The sequence below is a fragment of the Castanea sativa genome, chromosome 12 (genome assembly GCF_040712315.1).
Source record: "Castanea sativa cultivar Marrone di Chiusa Pesio chromosome 12, ASM4071231v1".
In the NCBI taxonomy this organism is placed as follows: Eukaryota; Viridiplantae; Streptophyta; class Magnoliopsida; order Fagales; family Fagaceae; genus Castanea; species Castanea sativa.
The window spans coordinates 12,149,694-12,164,069 of record NC_134024.1 but is presented as its reverse complement, the minus strand read 5'-3'; the positions used below and the strand labels follow the sequence as shown (position 1 = coordinate 12,164,069).

Genomic DNA, 14,376 nt, shown 5'->3' with positions numbered 1-14,376 from the left:
CACTTTTCTGAGTGCTTTTCCCAGATTCTAAAAGTTGTCCACACAAATCAGTGTCTTGGCAGCTGGGGGGTACGTACTACTGCTCTGGATGAGAGTCAAACCAATTGCAGTGACTATGAGCGTGGAGGGGACCCCAAATTTGAGATGTTTCCAAAAAAGATAAGTTGTAGGTTAGGTGTGGAGCACGGCGAGCTTGCTCACACACTATCAAGTTGGCAGCTGAACCCAATAGCGATAGGTTCCCAGCCACTGCATGTGCTAACCCAAGATAACATGAGCCAAGCCTTATTGCTCGTAGCTTAAAGAAATTGCAGCTGCTGCTGCTGCCACCCGTGCTCCAAGCAACGGAACTGAGCTAATGTTAACATTGTTAAGAGACATTTAACAATGTTTAGTATACTATAGTACTATATATATTGGTGCTGTAAGTATAGCTAGTACTACACTCTAGGGATATATAGGGGTTAGTTTATAGATAGTTGAGTATTAGTCTCTATATAAGTATATATAGATGTAGCCTACTTTGCTGTAGAGAATAAGGCTTGTGTCTAGTGTCTTTTTGCAGCAAGCTTCATCCTGCATGTTGTAGATGTAAGCCTTTAAAGTTGAACTTGAATCACATTAATTTAGCTTCCGCTCCTTATTCTCTCTTTTCTCTCATATAATCTGAACAACAATTTTAATAAGCATGATGATGAGGCTAAAGGCAATAGTAAAACTGTAACATGTGTGTGTGTGTTTTTTTTTAAGATCTCTAAATATTTTTGATGTTATATGCGATAATAATGCAAATCACTACTCTAAATAAACAAGAAAAACCCATTATTAAGAAGAATTCATTTATCTCTATTATTTTATGTTAATATTCTCATTTGATATGAAACTATTCACATTTTAACATATAAAAGTTGACGTAAAAATTGAGTATAAAAGTATAATTGCTTTATTAAGAATTTGTTTTCTAGCACTCTATGAATGCAATCATCGAGAATACAAAAATGCCCAATCAAATAATAAATTAAGTTCTGCTCAACACTCATCATTTCCCCCCTTCTTTCCAATGGCTGAGATGAGGAGGTTATGTATTATAGAAAGTTAAGGAAAATGTTATCATCAATTTTCTCACGAAAGACTTATAGATTGACGTAACAAATAAATATAATTGATACCACTTCAACAATATAATAAATAAGTGTCTAAATTACTTGTCATTGGTGACATATGAGATTATGAAACAAAAGTTGTAGCATCTGTCTATCATCACTCAAAAAGCTACTTGACAAATGAAAGAACAATATAGAAAAGGGAGACATGAACTAGAAAGGAGAGACATGAGCATACCCGTTGGTAGATTTGAAACCAAATTTGACAAGACAAGGATGACAAGGGCTAGAACAGCTATCCCACTGACGCGATTAATCCCTGCATAGGGCTCCATTAGGTCCCATAGAGAACTTGGAATTCCAGTTCTGTCAAAGCCCTCAACCGTGATAAACATTCCACAAAAGAAAATTAGAAGGGAATATGAAACCTGCTCAAGGAGGTAAATAAGGACAGAATTAATTATATTATAAATCCCAATTACACAGTGATATTGCAAATTCGGAAATAACTAATACACGGCGCTAAGTGTATACATAGTACGCATAGCGCTGCAAATTGCAGCTGTGAGTACTATGGATACACTACTAGAGTAGAGTACGTGTAATAGACACTAACCTTTCAAATTTATTGTATAAATTTAAAAAATTGATGAGATAAATCAATAAAAAGTTAATTAAGGACAATGTCTATTACACACACTTACTTACACATTGTACACACATTTTTTTTTAAACTAATGGTGACCTCAAGTCAAGATTTTAGACATTTTCCAAATTTGTAATAGTATAAGAGTCTTCATCTAACAAGCGGTCAACATTACCTTTTCTAGGCATGGCTGAGCATCCTTGAAATCAAGAACAATAAGAGCTAGTGCAGCAGCAATTGCAGTCCAAGACATGTTCTCACCCATAAGCAAAGAAATCAGCATTCCTAATGTAATAAGATAAACACAAAATTTCCAAAATATCATTCTCCATCTCAATGATGCATTTGAACTCCTTATAGATTTCGAGGCACCATTTTGAACTATAGGTCTTTCACTCTCACTTGAACGAACTAGGCTTCTAAGAGTTACAAAATATGAAGAGTCCACAGTGGCACTCAGGGAGCCATTCGTATTTCCATCGCTCAAACGTGACATTGTGTCTGGTGAAAACCTGAGACCTCTCTTCATCCTCAGCAACAACTTCTGCGGCAGTATCTTCTTCTTCCTTGCACCCAGATAATAAACTCCAATACATGCATACAAGAATTATAGAATTCACAAGACCCCCACAAGCGCAGCAGGAAGCATTCCCATGAAAAATCTAGAAAGGAAATATTACTCTGAAAAGCTATAAAGATGTTTTGGGGGCAAGGCTGGACCGTTCGTTGAACTGTAAAAGGGGGAGGTTCAAGGAAGTCGAACTGAGGTCGAACCGGGATGACGTCATAATTAATTTAATAATTATTTTAAATATATATATAAAAATATTAAATTAGTCAAAAATAGAAAAATTAACTAAAATAATCCAATTAAAACTATAAATCCATATTTTAACTATATCTAATATATCCGTCTTAAACCCAAATATGAAATATCTATCCAATAATAATAATAACCATTTTATATTTATATATATATATATATATATATATATATATATATAAATTAAAAGCATCAGATTGTCTTTTTAATGTCCACTTTCTAATGCCCACGTGACCAGTTGTCTAGCTCACATTCACAAACCTAAAAAAGCACTAGAAACAAAAGTGAATGAAATTAAAGAAAGAGATAAAAAGCAATACAAACAAAAGCCGATGAAGAAAGAATTGTTATATTATATCCACAATATTTTTTTGCAATATTTTCACAAGAATCACATCAAAATCTTATGTGGAAAGTTGTTACTAATTCTAATTTGAACTCACCACTGAAATTATTTTTTTACTCACCAATATTAGCTAATAACAATCTATTACTTAAAATTTATTATATAAATATTGTGGTAGCATTTCATAATTCCCATTTTTTAATATTAAATACCACATGTTTGAATATTAAAAAAAAAAACACACGATTACATAAAAAATAATAATAATAAAACTAAGGGATAAGGATAACCTTCACCACACATTTTTCATACCCAATTTATTACTCAACCTTCACATTTATCACATACTCATTACTCAGTATTCACTATTCACAACACATCAGAGAGAGAGAGAGAGAGAGGAGAATCTGAACCGTCGGTGGAGATCGAGATAGCCGAAAGGGCAAAGCCAGTGGAGATCGGCATTCCCCATGTAGCACTACCTTGTCTGCCGCCCCACTGTCGCTCGTCCTCCTCCCCACCACCAGACTGGGTCAGATCGGCTTGTTCGTCTTTTTTTTTTTTTTTTTTTTCATATTTGCTTGTTCTGATTCAACTTTATTGTAAGAATTGGATTTTGTTTTGTGTTTTGTGTTTGGATTACGTGAGATGTTTTTTGAGAGTGAAGCAAAGAGATTGAAACAAAGATCAGACGTTTTCTGGGTTAGATCCTCCGTTTTCTGAGATGTTTTCTGGGTTAGATCCTCCGTTTTCTGATTTCTTTTACGTTTTCTGTTTGGATATTTTTTTTCCGACCAAAAATAGTAAATACTCCGGAATGGTGCCATTTAAGGTTTTAATTTTTTTAAAAAAGGGACCTATGAGAATCGCGAGAACCGTGAGGTCCGACCACGGTTTGCACGGGTCCCTGATTTTTTCCCATAGAGCGGTTCTTAAGGTTAAAAGAACTGCAAAAATGAGCAGCTCAAGATTTTTCAGGTCGGACTGTACGGTCCGGTCCGGGTTTCAAAACCTTGTTTGGGGGTTTCAATTGGAGTTGCTGAAGACCCAATATTGGCACTTGAGGTAAGGGAAAGTAAGAATGGAAGAGGTGGGAGATTATGTTGCCTTGCAACTTTGAGTACAAATTCTGTCAAAACCATACATGAGGTATCATTGGTGAAAAGAGCACTTGAAATGGCAGATATTACGCAGATTCTACAAAGTAAGTCCTTTGCACCTAAGCAATTCCATGAGAGCAACCTCCCCAAGTACTTAAATGCATCTGCTTTCTCAAGATAGACACTAACAACCATTGTCCCAAAGAGAAGACCAAGGATAGAGAGATCTATTGAATCATATGCTTCATCTGCAGATATGACTTGAAAAAGGACCATAAGCATAGCCCCCAGAAGGGGCCCTGCAGTCCTCCCAATGGGTAGAAATGGTACAGCAGGGAAAACCGCCAATATCCAGAAAATTGCAAACCCAATTGAGCCTAGAATCACTTTCACTTGAATAGCCATTGCCATTGAGCTAGCAACTTAATAATAAGCTATATATTATACAAAACTTGACAGGTCCAAAATATTACTATAATAAAACAGCATGGCTTATATATACCATAACACTTCCGTGGTAAGACTTTATACGGACCATCTCTTTCAAACCCTACAATCAAACCCTACAAAAGTGAGAGCTTTGTATATTGAACACTAAGGCATTTTTTTTTTATAGCTTTAGTGGTATGGTAATGTTCTGATGAACCAGGAAAAAGAAAGAAAAATAAAAATCCAACATTAGTACTATACAAAAATTCAGCTTAAAAGTGTTATAACATATTCAAGGCATCACAGTGAAAATTGAAAACAGTCCAGTGACTTACGATTAAGAAACAGCAACCAAATATGTAGCTCTAGTGCAATATGGGGGTTAAATGGCAGACAATTTTTTTTGCAGATGCTAGCTGAAAAGATGACCATAAAATGAATCCCATTATCACAGAAACCGAAGAGAAAGATATACGGTATGCTAACGAGAAGTCAATTTTTATTTTTGTTCTTTGCTTCACAAAAATAAATAAAATGGCCCCATGTAATGACATTGCAATAATACACCCTGAAAGGGTGCTGTTAGGTTCTTGTATCTATTGCAATGACAATGACCATAAAATGAATCATGAAAGCACTATTTAACAATACAATGGCAGTTTAGCCATTAACAGTAAAGACTAATATATCTCCATCACCATACGAGAAGGAAGCTTTGTTAGAAGTTAAACTTGTTTGTAATTAATCCTTCATAAATAAGTGAGTTTCATAAGTTAATGTAGTGAGAAGTTTATTGAAGTTATGTGTGAGATTTATGAATGTAAGAGTTAGAAAATAAATGTAGTGAGAGTTAAAGGTTGGATGGTGTACTATATAAACCCATTCATCCGACAAGTTCTAAGCAAGAGTTGAGAGAAATACAAAACTTTAAAGAGTTCTAACTCTTCCCTCTCCACTCCCTCTCCCTTTATTTAATTTGTGAGTGTGAGTCTCTTCTATACACTAAGTAGTGTGTGGATATTTGTGAGAGTAAGTAAGGAAAGACCCATCAGTATTTTGTTTTATTTCCAACAAAGTGGTATCAGAGCTAATCGGTTTGTGGTGAGAATGGCTATTGCTAATGGGATGGCGTCGTTCCAATTTCCTTGACTTACCAAACAAAACTTTGAAAATTGGAGTATCTGAATGAAGGCGTTACTCGGATCCCAAGATGCGTGGGAGATTGTGGAGAAAGGTTATGTGGAGTCACAAGATGAAGAATCTTTAACCCCAAACCAAAAGGAAGCCTTGCAAAAAGCTCGAAAGAAAGATCAACAAACTCTTACGTTGATCTATCAAGGTTTGGATGAAACTATATTCGAGAAAGTTGCAAATGCAACTTCATCCAAGCAAGCATGGGAGATTCTTAAAAACTCTTTAACGGGAGTTGATATAGTGAAGAAAGTTCGCCTTCAAACATTGAGAGGTGAGTTTGAAGGTTTGCACATGAAAGAATCTGAATCTATTTCAGATTATTTTTCAAGGGTGTTGGCAATTGTAAATCAATTGAAGAGATATAGTGAGAACTTGGATGATGTCCGTGTAGTAGAAAAAATTCTACGGTTGTTAACTTCTAAGTTTGACTATATTGTTGTAGCAATTGAGGAATCAAAAGACTTAGAGTCAGTGACCATAGACCAACTCATGGGATCATTGCAAGCCCATGAAGAAAGGCTCAATAAGAAGAAGCAAGAGTCTTTGGAGCAAATCCTACAAGCAAAGCTCACCTTGAATGAGAAAGATTGGCGTGAAAGTAGCCAAAGAGGCCGAGGACATGGACGTGGTAGAGGGAGAGAATCTAGAGGAAGAAATGGTCAAAACTCTCCCAATTATGAAGAGAGGGGTCAAAATACACAATCCACAAGAGATCATGGAAGAGGAAGTCTAATATCAAATGTTATAATTGTTAAAAGTATGGGCATTATGCTTTTGAATGTAAAAATGCCGCTAACACTATTGAGGAGAAAGCTAACTATGTTGAAGATAAAAATGAAGAATTGGAGCCGACTTTGTTGTTGGCATACAAAGGAGAAGGCAAAGAAGAAAATGGTGCATGGTATCTTGACTCTGGTGCTAGCAACCATATGTGTGGGAATAAAAGGATGTTTATGGAGATTGATGAATCGGTGGTCGGGAGTGTTACCTTTGGTGACTCATCTAAAGTTTCAGTGAAGGGGATAGGTAAAATTTTTATCCGTTTAAAGAATAGAGATCATCAATTTATTTCTGATGTATATTATGTGCCAAGCATGAAAATTAATATTTTGAGCTTGGGACAACTTCTTGAGAAAGACTATGATATCCGGTTGAAAGATTGTAGTTGCTTAATAAGGGATCATTGAAATAATGTGATAGCTAATGTGCCCATGACAAGAAATAGAATGTTCTTTTTAAATATTCAAACTGATGCTATTAGATGTCTAAAGGCTTGTTTTAAAGATTCTTCTTGGCTTTGGCATCTAAGATTTGGGCACTTAAACTTTGGAGGACTACAGTCGTTGACAAAGAGGAAGATGGTGAGAGGATTGCCTTCCATTGAGCATCCTAACCAGCTTTGTGAATGTCTCCTTGGCAATCAATCAAGGAAAAGCTTTCCAAAAGAAACTAGTACAAGAGCAACCAAGCCATTGCAACTTGTTCATACTGATGTGTGTGGACCTATCAAGCCATCATCACTTGGTAAAAGTAACTACTTTCTTCTCTTTATTGATGATTTTAGTAGAAAAACGTGGGTATATTTTTTGAAGCAAAAATCTGAAGCATTTGGTGCATTTAAGAAATTTAAGGCATTTGTAGAAAAGCAGATTAGTTATGAAATTAAGGCCTTAAGATTTGATAGAGGAGACGAATTCACATCAAATGAATTCAAAGAATTTTGTGAAGCAAATGGGATTCGCCACCCCCTAACAGTTCCAAGGTCACCACAACAGAATGGTGTAGCAGAAAGAAAGAATCGCTCAATTCTTAATATAGCCAGAAGCATGTTGAAGAGCAAGAAAATGCCTAAAGAATTTTGGGCTGAAGCTATAGACTGTGCAATCTATTTGTCCAATCGTTGCCCCACAAGAAGTGTACAAAGAAAAACCCCACAACAAGTTTGGAGTAGGAAGAAGCCTATAGTTTCCCATCTTTGTGTGTTTGGGAGCATTGCATATGCACATGTACCAGATCAAGAGAGATCCAAGCTAGATGATAAAAGCAAGAAGTATGTGTTCATTGGCTATGATCCAAGCTCTAAGGGCTATAAGCTTTATAATCCGAGCACTGGAAAAGTCATTGTTAATCGAGATGTGGAATTCGACGAAGAAGGCACATGGGATTGGAGTACCTAAGAAGAGGAGAAGGATGATTTCTTTGCTTTATCTGAAGAGGGGAAGATCAAGGGAATGAAGTTTAGGAAGAGCCTGCCACTCCACCTCCATCACCAGCAGCATCATCTCCTATTCATGAAAGTCCATCATCATCATCTTTACTAGAAGGAAGTTCTAGTGAAAGACCAAGAAAAATGAGAAGTATCCAGGATCTTTATGATTCAATAGAGATTACTGATGATGTAACACTTTTTTGTCTGTTTGCAAATTGTGAACCTACAGGATTTGAAGAAGCAGTGCGAGACAAAAAATGGAGAAATGCTATGGATGAAGAGATCAAGGCAATAAAGAAGAATGATACATGGGAGCTTGCAACTCTTCCAACTGGAAAGAAGACAATTGGTGTAAAATGGTTGTACAAGTTGAAAAAGAATGCAAAAGGAGAGGTAGAGAGATACAAAGCAAGATTGGTGGTGAAAGGGTATAGTCAATAGCAAGGTGTTGATTATGATGAGGTATTTGTCCTAGTTGCTCGTTTGGAAACTATACGATTGCTAATTTCTTTAGCAGCTCAGAATCAATGGAGAATTTTCCAAATGGATGTAAAATCCGCATTTTTGAATGGCTACCTTGAGGAAGAACTTTATGTTGAGCAACCTATAGGCTATGTTGTAGAGGGGCAGGAAGATAAAGTTTTGAAGTTAAAGAAAGCTCTATATGGCCTAAAACAGGCATCAAGAGCTTGGAATAGTAGAATTGACAAATACTTCCAGGTTAATGGGTTTTTTAAATGCCCACACGAACATGCGTTTTATTATAAGGTGCATACAAATGGAGATATCTTAATTGTTTGTCTGTATGTAGATGATTTGATTTTTACAAGCAACAATCCAAGTATGTTTGAAGACTTCAAGAAAGCAATGACTAAGGAGTTTGAAATGACAGATATTGGACTTATGGCCTATTATCTTGGAATTGAAGTGAAGCAAATGGAGGATGGGATTTTTATTTCCCAAGAAGGTTATGCGAAGGATATTCTCAAGAAGTTTGAGATGTTAAATTCCAATCCAGTTAGCACCCCTGTAGAATGTGGAGTGAAGTTGTCAAATCATGTTGATGAAGAGGAGGTTAATCCAATATTCTTCAAAAGTTTGATCGGAAGTTTGAGGTATCTAACATGCACAAGACCATACATTCTTTTTGGCGTTGGACTAGTTAGTCGTTACATGGAAGCACCGAAGATGACTCATTTGAAGACTGCCAAGAGAATTCTTCGCTATTTAAAAGGTACATTGGATTATGGACTGTTGTATTCACCCTCTAAAGAATTTAAACTTGTTGGCTACAGTGATAGTGATTAGGCCAGAGATACGAATGATAGAAAGAGTACTACTGGTTTTGTATTCTATATGGGTAATACTGCATTTACATGGACGTCCAAAAAGCAGCCAATCGTGACGCTTTCCACTTGTGAAGTTGAGTACGTTGCTGCTACCTCCAGTGTTTGTCATGCAAAGTGGCTTAGAAGTTTATTGAAAGAGTTGCAGATGTTTCAAGAAGAAGTTACGAAGATATTTGTGGACAATAAGTCAGCACTAGCTCTTGCAAAGAATTCAGTCTTTCATGACCGAAGCAAGCACATCGACATAAGGTATCATTTTATTCGAGAATGTATTGCAAGAAAAGAAGTTCATCTTGAGTTCGTGAAGTCACATGATCAAGTTACAGATATACTCACTAAACCACTCAAGTATGACACATTCAACAAGCTGCGAGCCTTACTTGGAGTAATCAAGAAAACAAGTTTAAGGGGGGATGTTAGAAGTTAAACTTGTTTGTAATTAATCCTTCATAAATAAGTGAATTTCATAAGTTAATGTAGTGGGAAGTTTATTGAAGTTATGTGTGAGATTTATGAATGTAGGAGTTAGAAAATAAATGTAGTGAGAGTTAAAGGTTGGATGGTGTACTATATAAACCCATTCATTCGTCAAGTTCTAAGCAAGAGTTGAGAGAAATACAAAACTTTAAAGAGTTCTAACTCTTCCCTCTCCACTCCCTCTCCCTTTATTTAATTTGAGAGTGTGAGTCTCTTCTATACACTAAGTAGTGTGTGGATATTTGTGAGAGTAAGTAAGGAAAGGCCCATCAGTATTTTGTTTTATTTCCAACAAGCTTTCCAAAATATTCAGAAAACCATATTCTATTAAACTTTTTGCAACTAATGAAACAGATAGCCACCAAAAGCATTTTAAAAAATAAAATAAAATAAACAACCTTTAACATATGTGACTTCCATAGCCATCACAGTGAAGTTATTATAAGTTAAAGTCACAACCATAAACCCACACCCAAAATTTCATCGTTAGAAAAATATATATAATCTGAGTACATGCTAATACACTATAGCTATTAGCTATAGCATAGAGTGAGTTGAACATTGGTTACTTTTTTCTACATCTACCAAAATATAATATCTTACATGTTTGAAAGTTGAACAATTAGAGGCTGTTTGGTAGGGTGTTTTGAGTAACAGTTTTCAGTATTTAAACAATATTACACGTATTTTCACACATTTTTCACCCACACGTATTTTCAATAAATACAAATAACGTTACTAAAACAACATTACCAAATGACCTCTTAATAATTGATGAACTTTTTAAGAAAATTTTTGCTTCAGTACATGACTTAAAAACAAAGAAAGAAAAGGTAAAAAAAACATGAACCACAGTTTGGAATGCAAACACGTCTAAGAGCATCTCCACTAAAAATGCCAAATGGGAAATGTAAGGATTATTTAGCCATTAGAGCCAAAAACACCCAGCATTGAAACTTGTAAACAATCAGAATTGTAAAAAAATTTACAATTGAGCTACAGTAGCATTTTATTAATAAGATGCTACTGTAGCTCAATTGTATTTCTAAAAAGTAGTTTTTAATTGTCTCTCTGCTCTCTCCCTCATTATTTCTTTTCTTTTCTCTATCTTCCTTCTCTCTCTCATTCTACTCTCCTCTCTTTAGACTCAACCCCATAGCCACCACACCATGGCCTGACCCACTGTCACCGGCCATGGCAAGCCACCACCCACTCATTATTTCTCTTCTCTCTCTCGTTGCAGATCAGTGTGGTAGCGTGGAGATCGGCCTTTGGGATTTGGCGCAGAGATCAGTGTTTGGGTGTGGTATGGAGATCGGCGTTGGGCGTAGGATGTGGAGATCGGCGTTGGGCGTGGGATGTGGAGATCGGTGTAGAGATCGGTTTATGGGTTTTCCTGATACTGTTAAGATTTTACTGGGTTTGCTGGGTTTATTGGGTATTTTAATGGGTTTGTTGGGTATGTTTAATGGATTTGCTGGATATGTTTGCTAGGTATGTTTAATGGATTTCTTGGCAATTTCCTCGATCGGTGGTGATGGTTTTTGGCAATTTTTTGTGTTTCTTTCCCTTTTGGTGGTTGTTTCTTGTGGTTGTTGTTGGTGGTGAGTTTGGTTGTGGTGGTGGTTGCTGGCCAGTGGCGTGGTGGTGGCAAGGTGGATTTCTGGGCTTTTCTTTTTTGTACAGGGTTTCTCTAAGAGGACATTTTGTTGGTTATATATTTTAATGTGTAAATATATTATTTTAATGAGTAGAATAAGAAAATAGAAGTTTGGGTGTTGGGTGTAGTGGAAAATGGTATTGTATAATTGATAAAGTGGCTTTTTGGGATGGTCAAATAAGATAGAATTGAAATAATGAATGCTAGTGCCCTAAGAAGGCTGAACCTCTAGGCTCTGCATGGTTGCTGTCATGGCTCATGGGAACAATTTAACTTTTTGTTTGGCATGCACGTGCTTAAGTATTTTTTAATCAACAAAAGCCGAAAACAAAAAGGACGTTTGTGACTAAGACAATAGTAGTGGTCGTGGGCCTGGGCCTGGGCCTGCGAAAGTATCTTATGTGGCTGTGAGGTTAGACTGTAGAAGATCTTTTTCAATGGTCTCTGATATTTTTTAAATTGTTTTCTTTTCTTCAATTCAAGACCCTGCCATTGTGTTTGGTAGCATATACAGAATGCGAAAAGAGAAAGGAGTGTTTTTTGTTGTATCTAGAATGAGGGAAGAGAGAGGAAAGAGGATGAAAAGGAAAAAAAAAAAAAATCTAGGACCAAAATACTGTTTTTAATTTTGTCATAATTTTGATATGTCAACAAATTATGAATGATGAAGAAATAATTGTTGTTTTGTTGGAAATAAAACAAAATACTGATGGACCTTTCCTCACTTACTCTCACAAATATCCACACACTACTTAGTGTGTAGAAGAGATTCACACTCACAAATTAAATAAAGGGAGAGAGAGTGGAGAGGGAAGAGTTAGAACTCTTTAAAGTTTTGTATTTCTCTTCAACTCTTGCTTAGAACTTGATGGATGAATGAGTTTATATAGTACACCATCCAACCTTTAACTCTCACTACATTTATTTTCTAACTCTTACATTCATAAATCCCACACATAACTTCAATAAATTTCCCACTACATTAACTTATAAAACTCACTTATTTATGAAAGATTAATTAAAAACAGGCTTAACTTCTAACATCCCCCCTTAAACTTGTTTTCTTGATTACTCCAAGTAAGGCTCACAGCTTGTTAAATGTATCGTACTTGAGTGGTTTAGTGAGTATATCTGCAACCTGATCATGTGACTTCACGAACTCAAGATGAACTTTCTTTCTTGCAATACATTCTCGAATAAAATGATACCTTGTGTCGATGTGCTTGCTTCGGTCATGAAAGACTGGATTCTTTGCAAGAGCTAGTGCTGACTTATTGTCCACAAATATCTTCGTAGCTTCTTCTTGAAACATATTCAACTCTTTCAATAAACTTCTAAGCCACATTGCATGACAAACACTGGAGGTAGCAGCAACGTACTCAACTTCACAAGTGGAAAGCATCACGATTGGTTGCTTTTTGGACATCCATGTAAATGCAGTATCACCCATATAGAATACAAAACTAGTAGTACTCTTTCTATCATCTGTATCTTTAGCCTAATCACTATCACTGTAACCAACAAGTTTAAAATTTTAAGAGGGTGAATACAACAATCTGTAATTCAGTGTACCTTTTAAATAGCGAAGAATTCTCTTAGCAGTCTTCAAATGAATCATCGTTGGTGCTTCCATGTAACGACTAACTAGCCCAACACCAAAAAGAATGTCTGGTCTTATGCATGTTAGATACCTTAAACTTTCGATAAAACTTTTGAAGAATGTTGGATTAACCCTCTCTTCATCAACATGCTTTGACAACTTCACTCCACATTCTATAGGGGTGCTAACTGGTTTAGAAGTTAATGACCGTAGAATTTTTTCTACTACACGGAAATCATCCAAGTTCTCACCATATCTCTTCAATTGATTTACAATTGCCAACACCCTTGAAAAATAATCTGAAATAGATTCAGATTCTTTCATGTGCAAACCTTCAAACTCGCCTCTCAATGTTTGAAGGCGAACTTTTTTCACTTTATCAACACCCGTTAGAGAGTTTTTAAGAATCTCCCATGCTTGCTTAGATGAAGTTGCATTTACAATTTTCTTGAACATAGTTTCATCCAAACCTTGATAGATCAACATAAGAGCTTGTTGATCTTTCTTTCGAGCTTTTTGCAAGGCTTCCTTTTGATTTGGGGTCAAAGATTCTCAAGTTTAACCATCCTTGAGAAACAAGTTTAACCATCCTTCACAAAGCTGGTTAGGATGCTCAATGGAAGGCAATCCTCTCACCATCTTTATTTTTGTCAACAACTGTAGTCCTCCAAAGTTTAAGTGCCTAAATCTTAGATGCCAAAGCCAAGAAGAATCTTTAAAACAAGCCTTCAGACATCTAATAGCATCAGTTTGAATATTTAACAAGAACATTCTATTTCTTGTTATAGGCACATTAGCTATCACATTATTTCGATGATTTCCAATTAAGCAACTACGATCTTTCAACTGGATATCATAGTCTTTCTCAAGAAGTTGTCCTAAGCTCAAAATATTAGTTTTCATGCTTGGCACATAATATACATTAGAAATAAATTGATGATCTCCATTCTTTAAACGAATAAGAATTTTACCTATCCCCTTCACTGAAACTTTAGATGAGTCACCAAAGGTAATACTCCTGACCACCGATTCATCAATCTCCATAAACATCCTTTTATTCTCACACATATGGTTGCTAGCACCAGAGACAAGATACCACGCACCATTTTCTTCTTTGTCTTCTCCTTTGTATGCCAACAACAAAGTCGGCTCCGCTTCTTCATTTTTATCTTCAACATAGTTAGCTTTTTCCTTAATAGTGTTAGCAGCATTTTTACATTCAGAAGCATAATGCCCATACTTTTGACAATTATAACATTTGATATTAGACTTATCATACCTTCTTCTATATGGTCTTTAGAAACTTCCTCTTCCACGATCTCTAGTGGATTGTGAACTTTGACCCCTCGCTTCATAATTAGGAGAGTTTTGACCATTCCTTCCTCCATATCCTCTCCCTCTGCCACGTCCATGTCCTCGGTCTCTTTGGCTACTTTCACG

At 36.0% G+C, this 14,376-nt stretch overlaps 1 pseudogene; it reads right to left on the bottom strand.

The window, feature by feature from the left end:
- LOC142621235 (silicon efflux transporter LSI2-like) lies at nt 1–4,429 on the bottom strand (annotated as a pseudogene).
- Between the last annotated feature and the right edge of the window lie 9,947 nt (nt 4,430–14,376).